This window comes from Rhipicephalus sanguineus, chromosome 8 (genome assembly GCF_013339695.2).
Source record: "Rhipicephalus sanguineus isolate Rsan-2018 chromosome 8, BIME_Rsan_1.4, whole genome shotgun sequence".
In the NCBI taxonomy this organism is placed as follows: domain Eukaryota; kingdom Metazoa; phylum Arthropoda; class Arachnida; order Ixodida; family Ixodidae; genus Rhipicephalus; species Rhipicephalus sanguineus.
Window position 1 is genome coordinate 60,445,877 of NC_051183.1, and position 16,452 is coordinate 60,462,328.

A 16,452-nucleotide genomic window follows, 5' to 3' on the forward strand; every position below is an offset into this window, starting at 1 on the left:
GAGCAATGCGTGAATACTTGACTAAACGATAACGATAGGCCGTTGACCGAACACTTGTTTCATCATTCGGTGACTTACAATACTGCACGGTTACAGCGTTCAGTTAAATAAAATTCGTTTTGCGTCGTCACATTGAGTGCATGTGTTGTCATGCAGTCAGTTTAAATTTAAGAACGAACTTATCATGGCTCGTAAGCCTTCAGGTGGCCTTTATAAAAGCCTACTGGGAAACTCCTAATATATTTCGTGCGTTCGAAGACTTGCGCAGAATAATGCAACACTATAGCGTGTTCTGCATTTCTGATTGGCTGGCCATGCTCGGCAACACCTCGTTTTTGTAAATCACAGTGCTTGTGTGTCACATGGTGCGACAGAAACCACGAAATAACGTCATCGTAAAATGACAGTTTATACAGGATTAGATGTAACATAAGAGAATAAATTACTAGAATACTGTGTCTTCCTCGCATTTAGTCGCTCGCTGTTGCACAATATTGTTCCGTCTGCGCTCAAATCGCCCGGCATTTGCGCGACGGCACCACCCCATACAGCACTCGCGACTGTCAGAATGACGTAAACGTTTCAAACAGCTGATTTATATGCCTATGGAAGCGTACAGTTTCATATATTCACTTTTGACTGCAGCTACAAGCGCACCTTTCAAAGTGATTGAAAGGCAGCAAATCTCTATTACGTTTGGAATGCTCCGTTCCAAACGTAATAGAGTTTGGCTGCCTGTCAATCACTTTGAAAGGTGCGCTTGTAGCTGCAGTCAAAAGTGAATATATTTGAGTATAAATGAAGATTCGCTTGGTGGTATAACGCCGTCGAGCCGTTTTTGTACCTTCCGAAAGCATTCTGCGAAGTATGCTTTGCTGCTGATCCGTTTTTGTTCAGTCTTGCTACAAACTGCCTTGATCGCTAATAGCCCCTAAGCGATAAGCATGAGAAAGCTAACCAGCCGGAAACAGGCGGAGCCGTTATTCTACATTTTAGTTCCGAGAGAGCTTAGCCAAACTAAAATTGTCGCTTCTGCGCGCTTGTCGAGTGAGATCAGCCCGTAGATGATGAATGGTGCCAAAGCAGGCAATAGCGTTCGTTCTTCAAGAAAGAAAAGGGGATGTCTGTGAACAGGAGGGCCGTGTGATTGGGTGTTCAGGGAAAGTTGCTGCTTCCCACCCATGCGTGCATGCATAACGTAAGGTAGAAATGAACTAGGGCAGAATAACAATAGTAATTGTTAGCGCTTTACGTCACAAAACTACGATATGATTATGAGGTGCGCCATATTGGAGCGCTGCAGAAAGTTTGACCATCTTGTGCACTGACATTGCACAGTAGACGGGCCTATACCGTTTAGGCTCCATCGACATGTGACCGCCGCGGCCGAGATGGAACCCGCGGCGTTCGGGTCAGCAGACGAGGACCGTAACCGCTATACCACGGCGGCAGACAATTACAACAAGATAGGTCAGTTATACGGCCCCCACCCTTTGTTTCTGCGATTCGGTTTGATCCGCCACTTTTATGTGTACTGGTACCTTGCATTTGTTGCTTTCTTTGGAGTTCAAATAACGAACTCCTTCTCTTTGTAATATCCGCTGCCCTTTCGAGACTGAACCTATGCAGTTATTGAGGCATGTACGTGTCGTCTTCTTGGTGTTTAGTATCTTGGTGGTTCTCTTCTGCTCTTCTGTCTATAGAACTAGAATAGTTTCTCGCAGAAGGGACTGGTTTTTTTTTTATTTCGAAAGTCTGCCCTTAGGAATAGTAAATGGTGGTATCAAACATACACATAGTGTTTACGCATACTGTATCGAAAGGGTAATGTAAAGAAAAATGTAGATTTCGCGTAATTAGCTATTCACTTTTGTACTTACATGTCTCCAGCAATTGCGAGTGGAATATAAGACTCTTCCCGCTTCTACAATTGCATTGTTGGAAGGTTGCCAATCAGAGCTGAAAAGTGCATATGTATTTGCATGAGATCTACAGTTTTCCGCCGCAGATACATCTATAATTTCCAAGAGCAAAGCAAATTCATATTGAATGCCCTGCAATTTTGCCATGTGCGCGTGGATTACCAGGATGCATGGTGATCTCTTCTCTAAACCTCGGCACACTTGCGACTATCAGTTGCCTGGTGTGTGTTGTCGGCTGCGGTGCATATTCAAGCTAATTTAGTCCACTCGTATAGGTGTAATACTGCCTGAATATTTCTTTTCTTACTGTAAAAATGAGTTAATGTGGTATCTCCCAACGGTAATGTGGTCAGAGAACAGCCTATCAGAACTACTTTGGTCCTTTTTTGTAAATGGTCACTCTTGGATATAAATTATGGTCCACAGTGTGCCACATTCACGCCTATGGGCGTCTGTTCGGTTGTTTTTTATTTCAGCATAATGCGGATTGGCTCTGAAGGGTTGAATAGGATTCGCGGTGTAATACCATATCTCTTATGGTTGCAGTGCCAACCATAAGACATAATGAGGCCGGCTTCCCAGCGTACTGGTTAGCGTGAATGAACTTTTCACACAAGACGTAAGCTGTTCTCGCGAATTCCGCGACATATTATTGTAAACCCGGCATGTAACTCCCACACTGCAACTTCGATCATTATCCACATTTAGGGATTGCGCTCGAAAATTAGATTCTGACCGGTGCTGTACTACAATCGAAAATACACCGTGACACCAGTATTATTTTGCCAAGCGTGCTGCCCCTAAGTGGTAAATCGATGGAGGAACAAGACTGTGACCTAATGCATACGTATTAATTGCCCCTTTCCTTACTACTTCATTCCCTGTGGCTATCGTCACAAATATTCCGCTTCCCCTCTACATAGTATATGGCTGCTGTTTCTCTTAACACTTAAGCTTCCAACTCCTGAGATTATCTGCGCCATGCGTTCCGTGAGCTTATTTTCGATTTCGGGTCGGAGACCAGTATAGCCTCTTCAAATTTTTTGTGCCGTAAGAAGTGTTATAGGCTGTTGCTTTTTGATCACTTCTGATTACGCTTGGACGGCTAATTTAACAATCTATCTTTTGTTTTCGCTCGAAGGAATACAGCGACGCGAGTGCTCATCACCTCTCTGGGGAAATTGGTTCGTGTTAGGACATTGTCAAGGAAATTGGTTTGTTAGGAGAACCGGCGACGTAAATACTTGGGTATTTACGTCGCCGGTTGTAGCTGAGCGTGTCGAGGGGTTTGGCGCTGCGTTTGGGGAGACATGCAGGTGTATTCCTATTTTCGAGGGTGCACTATCAACGACAGCAAAATGAAAATATCGCTGAAAACAATGGGATCAGCCTAGGAGTGTGAATTATTTTGGCGCTGCAAAAAATATTCTACATGCAAAAGTCAGCAAAATCCACGTCTTGTCACGCAGGCACATGACGTTTGCAAACAGCGTTGCGGACGTTATCATTTATTATTGTATTACTGCGAAAACAGTTGGTTCAGAAAAATGCAGAGTTGAATGAATGTCGCAGCAAGAAACTTAAATGTCATGCGAAATAAAGCGAGTAGCTAAGCACCTTAGCATCCGACCTGAAATAACTCAATAAAACTTCGGAGCAAGCAAGCGTGGCCGCTGCAGCGACCAACCCCACGTTCCTGCTGTCTATCGCTTCCCCTCAAGCTGATCACTGAGACCACAGCGCGGACGAAACCATGAGTCTTCTGTCAATCCCTAAGCAAATCGGACGCGAGCGATTGCGCATGACATACCAAAGTACGCAGTTCCTGTAGGAGCCACGCTACCCCCCTCACCCCTGGACACGCTGTGGGGCTTTCACGCGACGAAAGACTCACTCAACGCTTGAACCGCGATCATTACGCTCCCCTCTAATTGTATCAATTGCCTAGATACTGACCAAATGACGCGGGGCGATGTCGATATGAACTTCACACGAACCCTTACGGCGATGCCCTAGCCGACTGCTGAAATGTGCTTCAAGCGTAGGTATAAAACATATTACAATGACAATAACGTGTCGCTGAAGCCCGCGATGTGGTGAAAAATAATCATGCGTTTTTTTTGTTTTTTTTTAAATACGAATGCTCTATAGTTCAGGAGAGTTTTACGGGACTTATGATCATGCGCAATTTTTTCAAAGTGCTTACTTAACCGTTCTGCCACCGTTGGAAATCCGCTGTCACAACACATTTCCTGTTTTGATTTGAATCTGGTTACGTTTGGCGCCATCCTTATTTCGTGTACTGCAGGAAAATAAATTGCATTCATGAATGAAGTTGCTTTAGCAGACTTTCTTTTGAAAACTAGCGTAGATATGGCGTTTAAAAGAATGGCGCAGAGGTCGCCTTAAAATTCTGAAGTATTTCTGCGATATCATTTCTGAACAACAGTTAACTTAGTCAAGAGGATACTGAAGAGCACGAAGTTGCTAGCGCACCTAAAGGCGAAGGTTAAATTTGAAAGCTTGACCAAATGGCCGAAAAAATCTATATCTACATACAGGGACAAAGCCACGCAAGTTACGCCCTGCTATTTTATGATGTGCGATATTTTTGCCGCTTGTTGTGTTGTTTGAAAAAGATAAGGACACTTTGCCCCATGTATACACAAGTATAGCAGTTCACACGACCCTTTGATTGACATAGCAATATGCCCGAGATATGTCAGGTACGTAGTAAACCAATAATTGACAGCCTGTCTTTCAGCACACCTGTCTTAGCTAAACACGAGGCAATGATACTTGAAGTTTCAGTGCGTTATGATGAATAAATCATCTCTGCGTCAAGAAGAATAGTTTCAATTATTTTGTTGTCGCAACATGTTATTGTTCTAGTAGTCTTCTCGGTGCTGTGACAGAGCACCCATAGTGTTGTTACACAAGTTGCCGCGGGCGCACAGTGCAACTACCCAAAAAATCACATGGTCCCTTATGCTTAATCTCTAAGAAGGATGCAAGGCGAAAGCCATGATCATCTTTTTTTTCTCAGTCGATTGCGCTGATGCCCTTACTCAAAGGCTTTCCACAAGCAACGTAGATTTCCCATCGGCTTCAAATGCATTTGAAGCATTGAGCACCTAGCGGTTTTGCAGAGCCTCTTGGGTCGGCACACCATTGACAAAGCGACCATGCTTGTGTCGACGTTATCATGCGACATCACTTGAATTGACGTGATGCTGACGTCATGGTGACGTTCCTAAATCTTAGCGAGCTGTGAGGCCATGGTGACTTCATCGTGATGAATTTTTTTTGCATCATTATTGCTGACGCCGATTGTCACTTCTTTCGTTTCATGAGCCTTAAAAGGTGTGGTGCGAAAAGCTAAGAAGTGCGCTTGCAGTTGCAGTAAGCATGTGCGGATAGTGCATGCGTCGCACCATGAGTACCTTCTTTTGGAAAAGCCACTGTTACATGTCAAAAAGATATAATGTTTTGAGTTAAATTTCTGAAGCGCTAGGGCTGTCCAAAAAATAATTTCTCACCTCATAGTGAAGAGGGCGAAAACGATCATGCACGCTGTCCAGTTGCTCATATTGACAGCCTTTTCGTGTGAGCTTATTTGCCAAGTAAATGTTCCCGCAAATTGCCTGAAGAAGTAAATGCAAAATGAGTTCATCTTTGAAACAATATGCTGTGGTAGCCCACGGGGTGAAATGTAGTGCATTTATTGAGACGTGCATGATCAACTGAATTCTAAAAAATTATCTTTAGTTCGGGAAGAAAGATAATATTAAACAGCATATTGTGAAACAGACTGTAAACAAGGTCCCAGGTTCCGTTAATTTTACTATGTGATGTTAACAGAAAATAGGACAACTGTACATTAACAAAGATGTTAGCAAAAGTATAAACGTTATCGAGAAAGGACATAGATAGGCTGGGTCACATCGGTGTACAGTGCTAGCTAATGCAGAACAAAGCTGATGATTGTGGGTGTTTGCGATCACAGATCCGGGAAGGCGGCCGCTGTCGAGAGAATTCTGGGAGAAACAAATCACGCCATGTTTTGGTTAGACATCACCTCATGGTAGCTTTATTAGAATTATCAATCGTAGGCGATACGTAAGCACGGGTAAAAGAAGCAATGATCACGGCTATTGTGGAGTCCACAGCATTCATTGTATAAAGGCAAGAGCACAGTTATACCGGCGGAACTTTCGTGCCGCTAATAACTTTGGCAGTGGGCGCGCAACGCTGATTTCACCCATGAATAATACAATAATTGGGGAGTAGTATTGTATAACGCGTCATTTGTAGCTTCAGTAGCAGCACAAAAGAAAAATCAAAATGCAAAATGCAGCCTTAGTGTTAGCCACAACAACATGACGCGGACCTAACGAAGTCCACATTATTACTTGCTTTCTTTCCAAGCTTGTTACTGCCGAAAATTCGACAGTAGCGAATGTTTTCTCTGAATAATCTAATACTTTTCAAGTGTGCAAGACGTTATGTGAAAAGAGAGCATCGACAAGGATACGAGCAGGCGACATATGTTGCTTTGAATATCGGTCTGTTCAATCTCTTTTTTCTACAATGAGGGTTTGAATCTGGACGATTGGGTGCCTTCATGTTGAAAACAAGTATTTATTCGGCACCTCATTTTGACTAGATTTCCAGTGCAGCATGACATTCTTGGACAAACGTATCCTTACCATTACCAATAGAGCTCATAGGTGGCGCTGGATAAGGCTACCCTCAATAGGCGTCGTGCACTTTAAACGTTTATTTTGCATCGTGGGTACGCGCATTGCGCAGATGCAACCTGGCAAACTTCTCCATCACCAAAACGTAAGATACCGGGCTCCTGAGACACTACAGAGCAACAGGCCATATAAGTGCCCATTACAAAGTTTGTATAAACGTTTTGGCTGAAAGAATGCAAACTCTCATAAATGAATCGGTTCGGCATCTTAGGCATTCACAACTTGACTTCTGTAACGAAGGTTCTTCACTTCTTTTACAGCGAAAGCTGCTATGAGATCACAACAAGGGCTGTTCTTGGCGCCGTAGTTGTCCGCCGCCGCCGCCGGTGTCCGTAACCAATATCGCGCGAAATAATAAAAAAAACGAAATAACCGCCATTGAAAATTTATCAACCATGTGGAATGATGGATGCCACCATCCATCATTATGGTGGATTAGGGTGCTGGAAGATGGTGGCATATGGTGCATGCTGAATGCTGGCGTATGATGGACGCTGGAGAATAACGGAGTGTGAAACGGCTCTACAGCATCAGGACCATCGTGCCTAGCTGCCGCACATAAATAATAGGGATGTAGAAAGCATTAGCACGAAAGAAACAAAAGCGCTACGAAAAAAAAGAAAAACTTCTGACACTAGAAATCGAACGTGCGACCTGCGGATCCTGTGCCGAGTACTATACCGCTGCGCCACGTTGACTTTTTCTTTCTTTCGTGGTATTTATTACAAATGTGTGTAATTAGCATACATAGCGAACAAAATACTCAAGGCTTCCTCTACCAGCGTACAAGCATTACACAGAAGTCCTAAAAGGGTATTAAAGCTCTATATTTCATGAAGAGTGGATACCAGTCTAGTTGAAACTCTAATTGTTGATAAAAGTATTTTAGCTGAAGAGCCATTTGAATGAAATGCAACCGCAATGATACCGTGGATTCCGCATGCCTGTCTGACATGCGATTTTTCCATAAACTGTGCATACCCATTAGTAATAGCATGTCTTAGGCATAGAATTAGGCATAGATTGTCTTTTGGGTGGCATGAGATAACGGATGCTATACGAATTTAAATCGAGTTGTTTTTTAAAAGCCCTTTGTAGAACGTCCCAAAAGAGTATGGCGTCTTCACAGCTGATGAAGCAATGTTCTACAGTTTCCGGAACTTCACAGAGGCGACAATTTTGAAGATACAAAGATGCCTTTGCGGCTTAACCAGGTCTTCACAGGCAGCGTCTGTGTATGCACTTTGTAGAATGTCTTGGATGTTGGTGAAATAGGCATTTTCTTCACACGCACAAGCACGTCGTGTCCAGGCAATCCAGCATATAGTGAGCGGTACAAAGGTGCAGGAAAGAACATATCTAATATGGCATTGTATAGATCTTTTCTTGAACTAGATAATAAATTGTCATTAGAGAATCTCACTGTCAAAAACCGCACTGATTCATACACTTCACGCATGAATCTTTGCAAATAGGGAGGCGAGGCACAATTAGAAGATACCACTAAACTTGGTAAAAGATAGACGAGATTCACTTGTAAAAATGTTCGAAGCAGCGGATGATCGCAGTCCCGAAAAGAGAAAAAAACTGGACACCAATTGTGTAATAAAGCGATGCATCAACCCAAGACCACCTACACAAACTGGTCTAAAAACATTGTCACGCCTCATCGGCTCGTAACATGATGACCAAATAAAGGTGGCAAAGATTCGGTGAAACTTCTGAATGTATACCCTGGAACAATGTAGTACTTGCAGTACGTAGAATAATTTTGTTGCCAGGAATAGATTACATGCTTTTCCTCTGCCAAAAATTGAGAGGTTATGGGGAATAAACGTCTGGGCGTAACGCTTTAGGCTGCGTACACGTTCTTTCCAATAATGTGCGCTTGACTTATATGCATCCAATGGAACGCCAAGGTATTTCGGTGGCACACAAGACCATGCAATACCCTCGAAATCCGCTGGTTTATAAGCCCACGGGACAAACCACAGTCCTAAACTTTTAGCAAAGTTCATTCGTGCACCAGAAATGATTCTGAATTCCCGAATAGTGGACACCACTGTTTTTATACCGGAAATGTTTGTACAAAAGAACGCCAGGTCATCCGCATACGCTAATACTTTCACCTCATTTCCATAAACACTGAAACCATGAACATTGCAAGATGGAATCGCGCTTAAGCACAGTGGTTCCAAATAGAGGGCAAAAAGCAGTGGTGACAACGGACAGCCTTCCTTCACAGAAGAGTGAATCGACACAGGTTTTGACAGGTGGCCATTAACAATCAAACGAGTTGAAGAATCACTGTTACATAGTTTTATACCTTTGAATATAGTGGAACAAATGTTAGCATGATCTAGAAGAGAAAATAGAAAGGAATGACGAACCCAATCAAACGCCTTCGCTAAATCTACTTGTAATATTGCCAGTTGGTCATACGAGTGGGAGGAATGTTCCAATACTGTGCGGGCGTTCGTATTAGACCACCTTTCAGGCCGCAGGTCTGGTGGGCGCCAATAAGAATTGACATTGCAAATTGTAGTCTGCCTGCTTGATAGTATTTTTGCAAAACTTTTATAGTCAACGTTACACAGTGTAATCGGTATGTAGCCGTCAACATGACGAAGCTTTTCTCTATTCGAGTATTTCGGAATTAGGACGGTGTGGCTTCTTGTAAAAGATTGAGGAAGGGTCCCCAGATTCAAACTCTGCGTGAAAATGTCCAGCAGTACCGGGCACAGTAAGGATTTAAAGGTTTTGTAAAACTCGCCCGACATTCCGTCGGGTCCTGGCATTTTTCGACATCGGTAACTGGTCAACGGCGAGTTCTATTTCTTTTAAAGTGATTGGCCCGCTCATAGACTCACACTCTTCGTCAGATAAAGGAGTCACAAATGACAGAAACTGCGTTACGAGATCTTCATTCTGTTTTTCATAGGAATCGCTGAACAATGCTTTGTAATAAGCTTCAAATCCTGACATGATTTCACTTGTAGTAGTTACCAATGACCCTTGCGAATATAAATGTGGTATAAATTTGTTTTTTTGCGTTGCGGCATTCATCGAGTAAGGCTTGACGTGTGGGTTCGTCTGAATGCAAGTTACGAGCGTTGCGTGATCGAACACGGGCACCTCTGTAGCGTAAGGTGTCGTACCTCTGGAGTGCGTATTTGGCATTAGCGATTTCGTCTGTGTTACAACCAGGCGCCTCACATTCGAATTCATACAAGTTTTGAAGATTCTGTAGTAACATCTTTTGCTCTAATCTTCTGTAAAAGCCCCGTACTGATCCGATTTCGATAGCTACTGTCCGAACTTCTTGTTTGAAAAATTCCCACGAGGCAAACGAAGGTATGTCAGCGGACAGGCAACTCCTCAGGGCTACGCGCACGCGAGCAGTAAATTCCTGGTCACTCACAACTGAAGAGTTGAGTTTCCAGAGTGCCCGAATGACATAATGCAGCGCTAAAAACACACACACACCACAAAGTAAGGAACACAAACAGGCGCTACTCACAACTTTAATGAAGATTACAAGAATGTGGCACATATATACACATCCCAATGCGCAAAGGCAACGTCACAAACTATAAGGGCGTATCATATCAAAGATTTGAAAAAAATTGTGTTCCGCATTGTACAGGAAGACTGACGTCTGACTGACGCAATCATCATTCTTCTCTTTGATGTAGAAAGCCTCGAGAAGTTCACGCGACGTTTTATCATGGCTTCTGCCCAGAATCCTCACATCCTTAAATCTTGGAACACAAGAGCAGGTCGTACAATGCGCCGAAGGGTGCGCAGTGAAATCCTTCCTTAGATTGTTTGCGTGTCCCCTCATGCGGTCATTAACACATCTGCCCGTTTGTCCCACATAGGACTTCCCACAAGTTAGTGGAATTTCATATACCACCCCCGTCGCACACCGAGTGTATGGGGTGGCATGCTTGACTTGGCAGCCCGTCTTTGAGGCGCCCATGATGCGGGGGCACAGTTGGGCCAGCTTGTTGGGTGCGGAAAAAACCACAGCTACATCGTACGTGTGAGCCACCTTTTTCAAATTGTGGTTCACCTCATGCAAGTAAGGCACAACAACCGGCCGTTGGCCGCTCCGCTCACCGGCTGTAGCCGCGTTTTCCCGCGCCCCTGCTCTTAGCTTGCGGTGCAGAGATCCTGCCACAGATGTAATGACCGAATGAGGGAAGCCGGCTTTTGATAGCCGATCCAATTGGTGAAGAAAGCTGTCCCGCATCTTGTGCTCACAAGACTTTTTGAGCGAGGATCCCAGACACAGTGTGGCGATGGCCCTCTTCACCAGCTTGGAGTGGGCAGACTCGTACGGCAACAGTTCTTTTTTTGCTCTCGGTAAATAGCACCAGCAAACGTGATACTCTGAAAAAGTTAGTCTCAAATTTAAAAACTGTATGCTATTTCCAATGGGGTTCTCATGGTTAAAAGTGGGGCATTTACCATTAGCTTTAAAAACATCTAAAACCCTGTCGACCTCGGAAACTTTAAAAGAACACGCGTGGTTCATCACAAATAAAAAGTCGTCGACATATATAAAAACCTTTAAAACAGGCGTGCCCATGAGGCAGTTATTGTTCTCATCTACTTCCGAGAGGAAAATGTCACAGAGTAAAGGTGCTACGCACGAACCAATAAAAATGCCCTTCTTTTGAAGGTACAAACGGTTGTCAAAGGTGATAAAGGTATTCTTAAGGTAAGCATCAAGTAAAAATAAAAATCAATGTACACATATGCCTACGGCATTTTGAAACTGAACTTCCCCATTATATTCAACACATTTCTTAACCGTAGAGAAGAGAGCGTCATGTGGCACAGAGTAAAACAGTTCTTCAATATCTGCAGAAAAAGCGTAGCCAATTCTCTGCATATCCTGAAGGAACCGACATATTTATTCGGAGTTACCAACACGAAAAGGATCACGAAGATTCAGCTGTTTCAAGCCCTTCAAGAGGAATCTACTAACATGCAATTGCCAAGTACCGCGTTCACTCACAATAGCTCTCAAAGGAACACTAGGTTTGTGCGTCTTAGCATTGAAAAAAAATTGACAAAGCCCCCCAAGCACTCTTATCTATGTTTCTCGCGAGTTGCTGCAAATTATTCTTATCACAAAGATTGAACATGTTCTTCTTCGCTCTTGACATGGTAACTTTAACCGGCGCGAAATTTCTTGTGAACAGCCTGTGATGCTTTTTCAGTAAACGAATCCTTAGGCATTACAACAAAATTGCCCTCTTTGTGAGCCTGTAGAGCGCAAAGATTATTGCCTTTTAAAATACCTAGTCAAGCGCCCTAGGGGGGCACTTTTTCTAAGGCAGTCTTTGTTAGCATATTTTTGTAGGCAGTCCATACCTTCTAGAAGGCATCTTTCGCGTTGCTCAGAGTTCGTAGTTCCCGCCAAACGTCTGTTCAGTGCTGCCAGCTCATGCGCGGGTATCCGAGGAGCCACACCGTATTTGGGTCCTTTCCCAAGACTCCTTGCGTAGTCTTCGGTAACGGACGCACCTCCCACCACTAGCAAACCAGTAGTACCGCTATTTCCGTCCTTCTCTTGAGGCTTTCTAAGGTGTCCCAGTAGCTTGACCAGGACGCTATTCCAGGCAGCCTCTGTGGTTTCATGGACGGTGCGCCTAATGCCTTGTAACTCTCTCGCCGCTATAAAGTGCGGGTGACGAGAGAAGCACAACAGTTTTAGCCAGTCATGACATAGACGAATCTTGCTCCACAATTCGGACCGTAGAATTTTGCACACCCGTTTAACGTGGCTCCATGTCGGTGTGGTAGTGCCGAAGAAGGCAACCACTTCGTTTAGGGCGAAGCCTTTCCTGGTACAAAAGCCGATGTATCTCACCCGACAGGTAGCCTCCACGATGTTGGCGATGAGTCGGAACACATTAGGAAAGGTAGGAGACACAGGCGAAGGGAAAGCAGGGCCCACTGTATGAGAAATATACTGCAGAAGAAGGTGTCGTTGGGAGAGTTGGTGTTCAAAGTAAGGAACACAAACCGACGGGACAGGCGCTGCTCACAACTTTATTGAAGACTACAAGAATGTGGCACATATATACACATCCCAATACGCAAACGCAGCGTCACAAACCATAGGGGGCGTATCATATCAAAGATTTGAAAAAATTGTGTTCCGCATTGTACAGGAAGACTGACGTCTGACTGACGCAATCATCATTCTTCTCTTTTATGTAGAAAGCGTCGAGAAGTTCACGCACCGTTTTATCATTGCTTCTGCCCAGAAAAAATATGCTAACAAAGACTGCCTTAGCAAAAGTGCCCTCCTAGGGAGCTTGACTAGGTATTTTAAAGGCAATAATCTTTGCGTTCTACAGGCTGACAAAGAGGGCAATTTTGTTGTAATGCCTAAGGATTCGTTTACTGAAAAAGCATCACAGGCTGTTCACAAGAAATTTCGCGCCGGTGAAAGTTACCATGTCAAGAGCGAAGAAGAACATGTTCAATCTTTGTGATAAGAATAATTTGCAGCAACTCGCAAGAAACATAGATAAGAGTGCTTGTGGGGCTTTGTCAATTTTTTTTCAATGCTAAGACGCACAAACCTAGTGTTCCTTTGAGAGCTATTGTGAGTGAACGCGGTACTTGGCAATTGCATGTTAGTAGATTCCTCTTGAAGTGCTTGAAACAGCTGAATCTCCGTGATCCTTTTCGTGTTGGTAACTCCGATTAAATATGTCGGTTCCTTCAGGATATGCAGAGAATTGTCTACGCTTTTTCTGTAGATATTGAAGAACTGTTTTACTCTGTGCCACATGATGCTCTCTTCTCTACGGTTAAGAAATGTGTTGAATATAATGGGGAAGTTCAGTTTCAAAATGCCGTGGGTGTAAGTGTAGATTGCTTTTTATTTTTACTTGATGCTTACCTAAAGAATACCTTTCTCCCCTTTGACAACCGTTTGTATCTTCAAAAAAAGGGCATTTTTAATTGTTCGTGCGTAGCACCTTTACTCTGTGACATTTTCCTATCGGAAGTAGATCAGAACATTGATAACTGCCTCATGGGCGCGCCTGTTTTTAAAGGTTTTTAGATATGTCGACGACTTTTTAATTGTGATGAACCACGCGTGTTCTTTTAAAGTTTCCGAGGTCGTCAGGGTTTTAGATGTTTTTAAAGCTAATGGTAAATGCCTCACTTTTAACCATGAGAACCCCATTGGAAATAGCATACAGTTTTTAAATTTGACACTAACTTTTTCAGAGGATCGCGTTTGCTGGTGCTATTTACCGAGAGCAGAAAAAGAACTGTTGCCGTATGAGTCTGCCCACTCCAAGCTGGTGAAGAGGGCCATTGCCACACTGTGTCTGGGATCCTCGCTCAAAAAGTGTTGTGAGCACAAGATGCGGGACAGCTTTCTTCAACAATTGGATCGGCTATCAAAAGAGGGCTTCCCTCATTCGGTCATTGCATCCGTGGCAGGATCTCTGCACCGCAAGCTAGCAGGGGCGCGGGAAAACGCGGCTACAGCTGGTGAGCGGAGCGGCCAACGGCCGGTTGTTGTGCATTACTTGTAATAAGGTGAGCCACAATTTGAAAAAGGTGGCTCACAGCTACGATGTACCTGTGGTTTTTTCCGCACGCAACAAGCTGGCCCAACTGCGCCCCCGCATCATGGACGCCTCAACGACGGGCTGCCAAGTCAAGCATGCCACCCCATACACTCGGTGTGCGACGGGGGTGGTATATGAAATACCATTAACTTGTGGGAAGTCCTATGTGGGACAAACGGGCAGATGTGTTAATGACCGCACGAGGGAACACGCAAACAATCTAAAGAAGGATTTCACTGCGCACCTTTCGGCGCATTGTAAGACATGCTCTTGTGTTGCAAGATTTAATGATGTGAGGATTCTGGGCAGAAGCCATGATAAAACGGCGCTTGAACTTCTCGAGGCTTTCTACATCAAAGAGAAGAACGATGATTGCGTCAGTCAGACGTCAGTCGTCCTGTACAATGCGGAACACAATTTTTTCATATCTTTGATATGATACGCCCCCTATGGTTTGTGACGTTGCGTTTGCGCATTGGGATGTGTATATATGTGCCACATTCTTGTAGTCTTCATTAAAGTTGTGAGTAGCGCCTGTCCCGTCGGTTTGTGTTCCTTACTTCGAGGTGTGTGTGTGTTTTTAGCGCTGCATTATGTCATTCAGCAAGCCCCAACTCGCCCAACAACACGTTCTTCTCCAGAGTGCCCACTGCGGCCTGAAATATGATCGAGTGTTATGACCAATCTGCTCCACAACAATGCAGTGATCTGAGAACGAGATAGGCTCCGTTTTGCTTGACAGGTCGTGAGAAATAAGAGGCGCTGAAACATAGATGCGATCAATTCTAGTGTGAGTACTACCCTGTGCATGTATATATGAGGGCAATCTATTTAATGCGCCTATGTCAACATGTCCCGCGCTTTGAACTATCAGAGAGAGCACTTCAGCACTCTTATCGCTGCGGCTAAACCCAGTACGTTCACACGGACTGCAAAAACAGTTGAAATCACCCATGAGCAGAATGTTACGGTCAGAATCTAGCAAAGTGGCCAAGCTTTCAAAGAAATTAGTGCGCCGCGGTGCATCATTGAAGGCATATACATTGATTAGGCGCCACGGCAAACCATACAACATAAAGTCGCATTGTATAAGCCGCCCCACTTCATCAACGTTATAAGCAACAGAAGAATAAGGTAAACTCTTCCTAAGAAACAAAAGGCAGCCCGCCGATAGGCCTACAGCGTGCGAAACAATTACATCAAATACGTAGAGATATGGCCTCAAGGCCCTCTCCGTATCCACTTCACTCTCGATCTTCGTTTCTTGAACAGCGACAAAGCCAAGGTGATGGCTGAACAGCAACCGGCGGAGCGCACCTGCTTCTGCTTGGATCGAAGTCCACATACGTTGATCGTTGCAAAAGTGACTTTCTGAGGCAGCGCCATGGTGTCTACACTTTTATCAGAGCTGCGTACACCGGTCTGGTGGGGAAGGGGTGCGCGAGTGCTCCCCGTTACCACCACCAGGCTTTCTTGATCTTGAACGTCTGCACTTTCCTGAATGCTTTGATGGTCTCGGACGACGTGATTGTCTTGGGCCAACCGCCGAGTCGCTTTCCTCACTCGCCACGAGGTTTGGCGATGCAGGGCGCTTACTTATAGAAACATCGACGGATTCTCGCACATCGGCACTAGTTAGCTTCTCACGTGGCGTTTCTATATCAGCATTGCTGCTGCGGCTTTCCTTTTGTGTCAAGACTGACTCATGTGCAGGTACCGCTTCCTTCTCTCCGCTGTCTGTCACATCTGCGGTGTTTGACGCTTGTTTAGATTTCTCCGCTCCAGCACATTCACTAACTGCGTCCTTGTCAACGGCACAGGGCTGAGCGACGGCAGCACGTGGAAGGTCTCCTGTTGCATTGAGGGCTTCCGTAGCGTTCATGATATGTTCTGGATACGCATCTTCATGTGGTCGCATGCGATGTCGTAATTTATTGGCATACGGCGCCACACATTCTTCAGCTGTATGTCCAAAACGCCGACAATCATCGCAGCGTGGTGTCCTGCAGCGTCGACGAATATGTCCTACTTTGTTGCAACGAAGACATAAAGGTGGCCTGCCGGGAATCAGCACTAGGCTTTGTAGACCGCAAACTGAGAGTAGATGCGGAAAGTCGGAGACACGGACTCCGTCCCCAAGTGTCAGCACAACGTCTC

General features: G+C 44.5%; 1 long non-coding RNA gene across 2 annotated transcripts in view; it reads right to left on the reverse strand.

Moving 5' to 3' along the window:
* The window catches only part of LOC125759666 (uncharacterized), a 49,178-nt gene that overhangs the window by 9,972 nt on the left and 22,754 nt on the right, over positions 1 to 16,452 (reverse strand). For both annotated transcript variants that reach the window (XR_007417286.1, XR_007417287.1), the window contains exons 2-3: positions 5,462 to 5,566; positions 1,881 to 1,959 (exon numbers count right to left, since the gene is read on the reverse strand). This is a non-coding gene — a long non-coding RNA (uncharacterized LOC125759666). The remainder of the gene's footprint in view (positions 1 to 1,880; positions 1,960 to 5,461; positions 5,567 to 16,452) is intronic.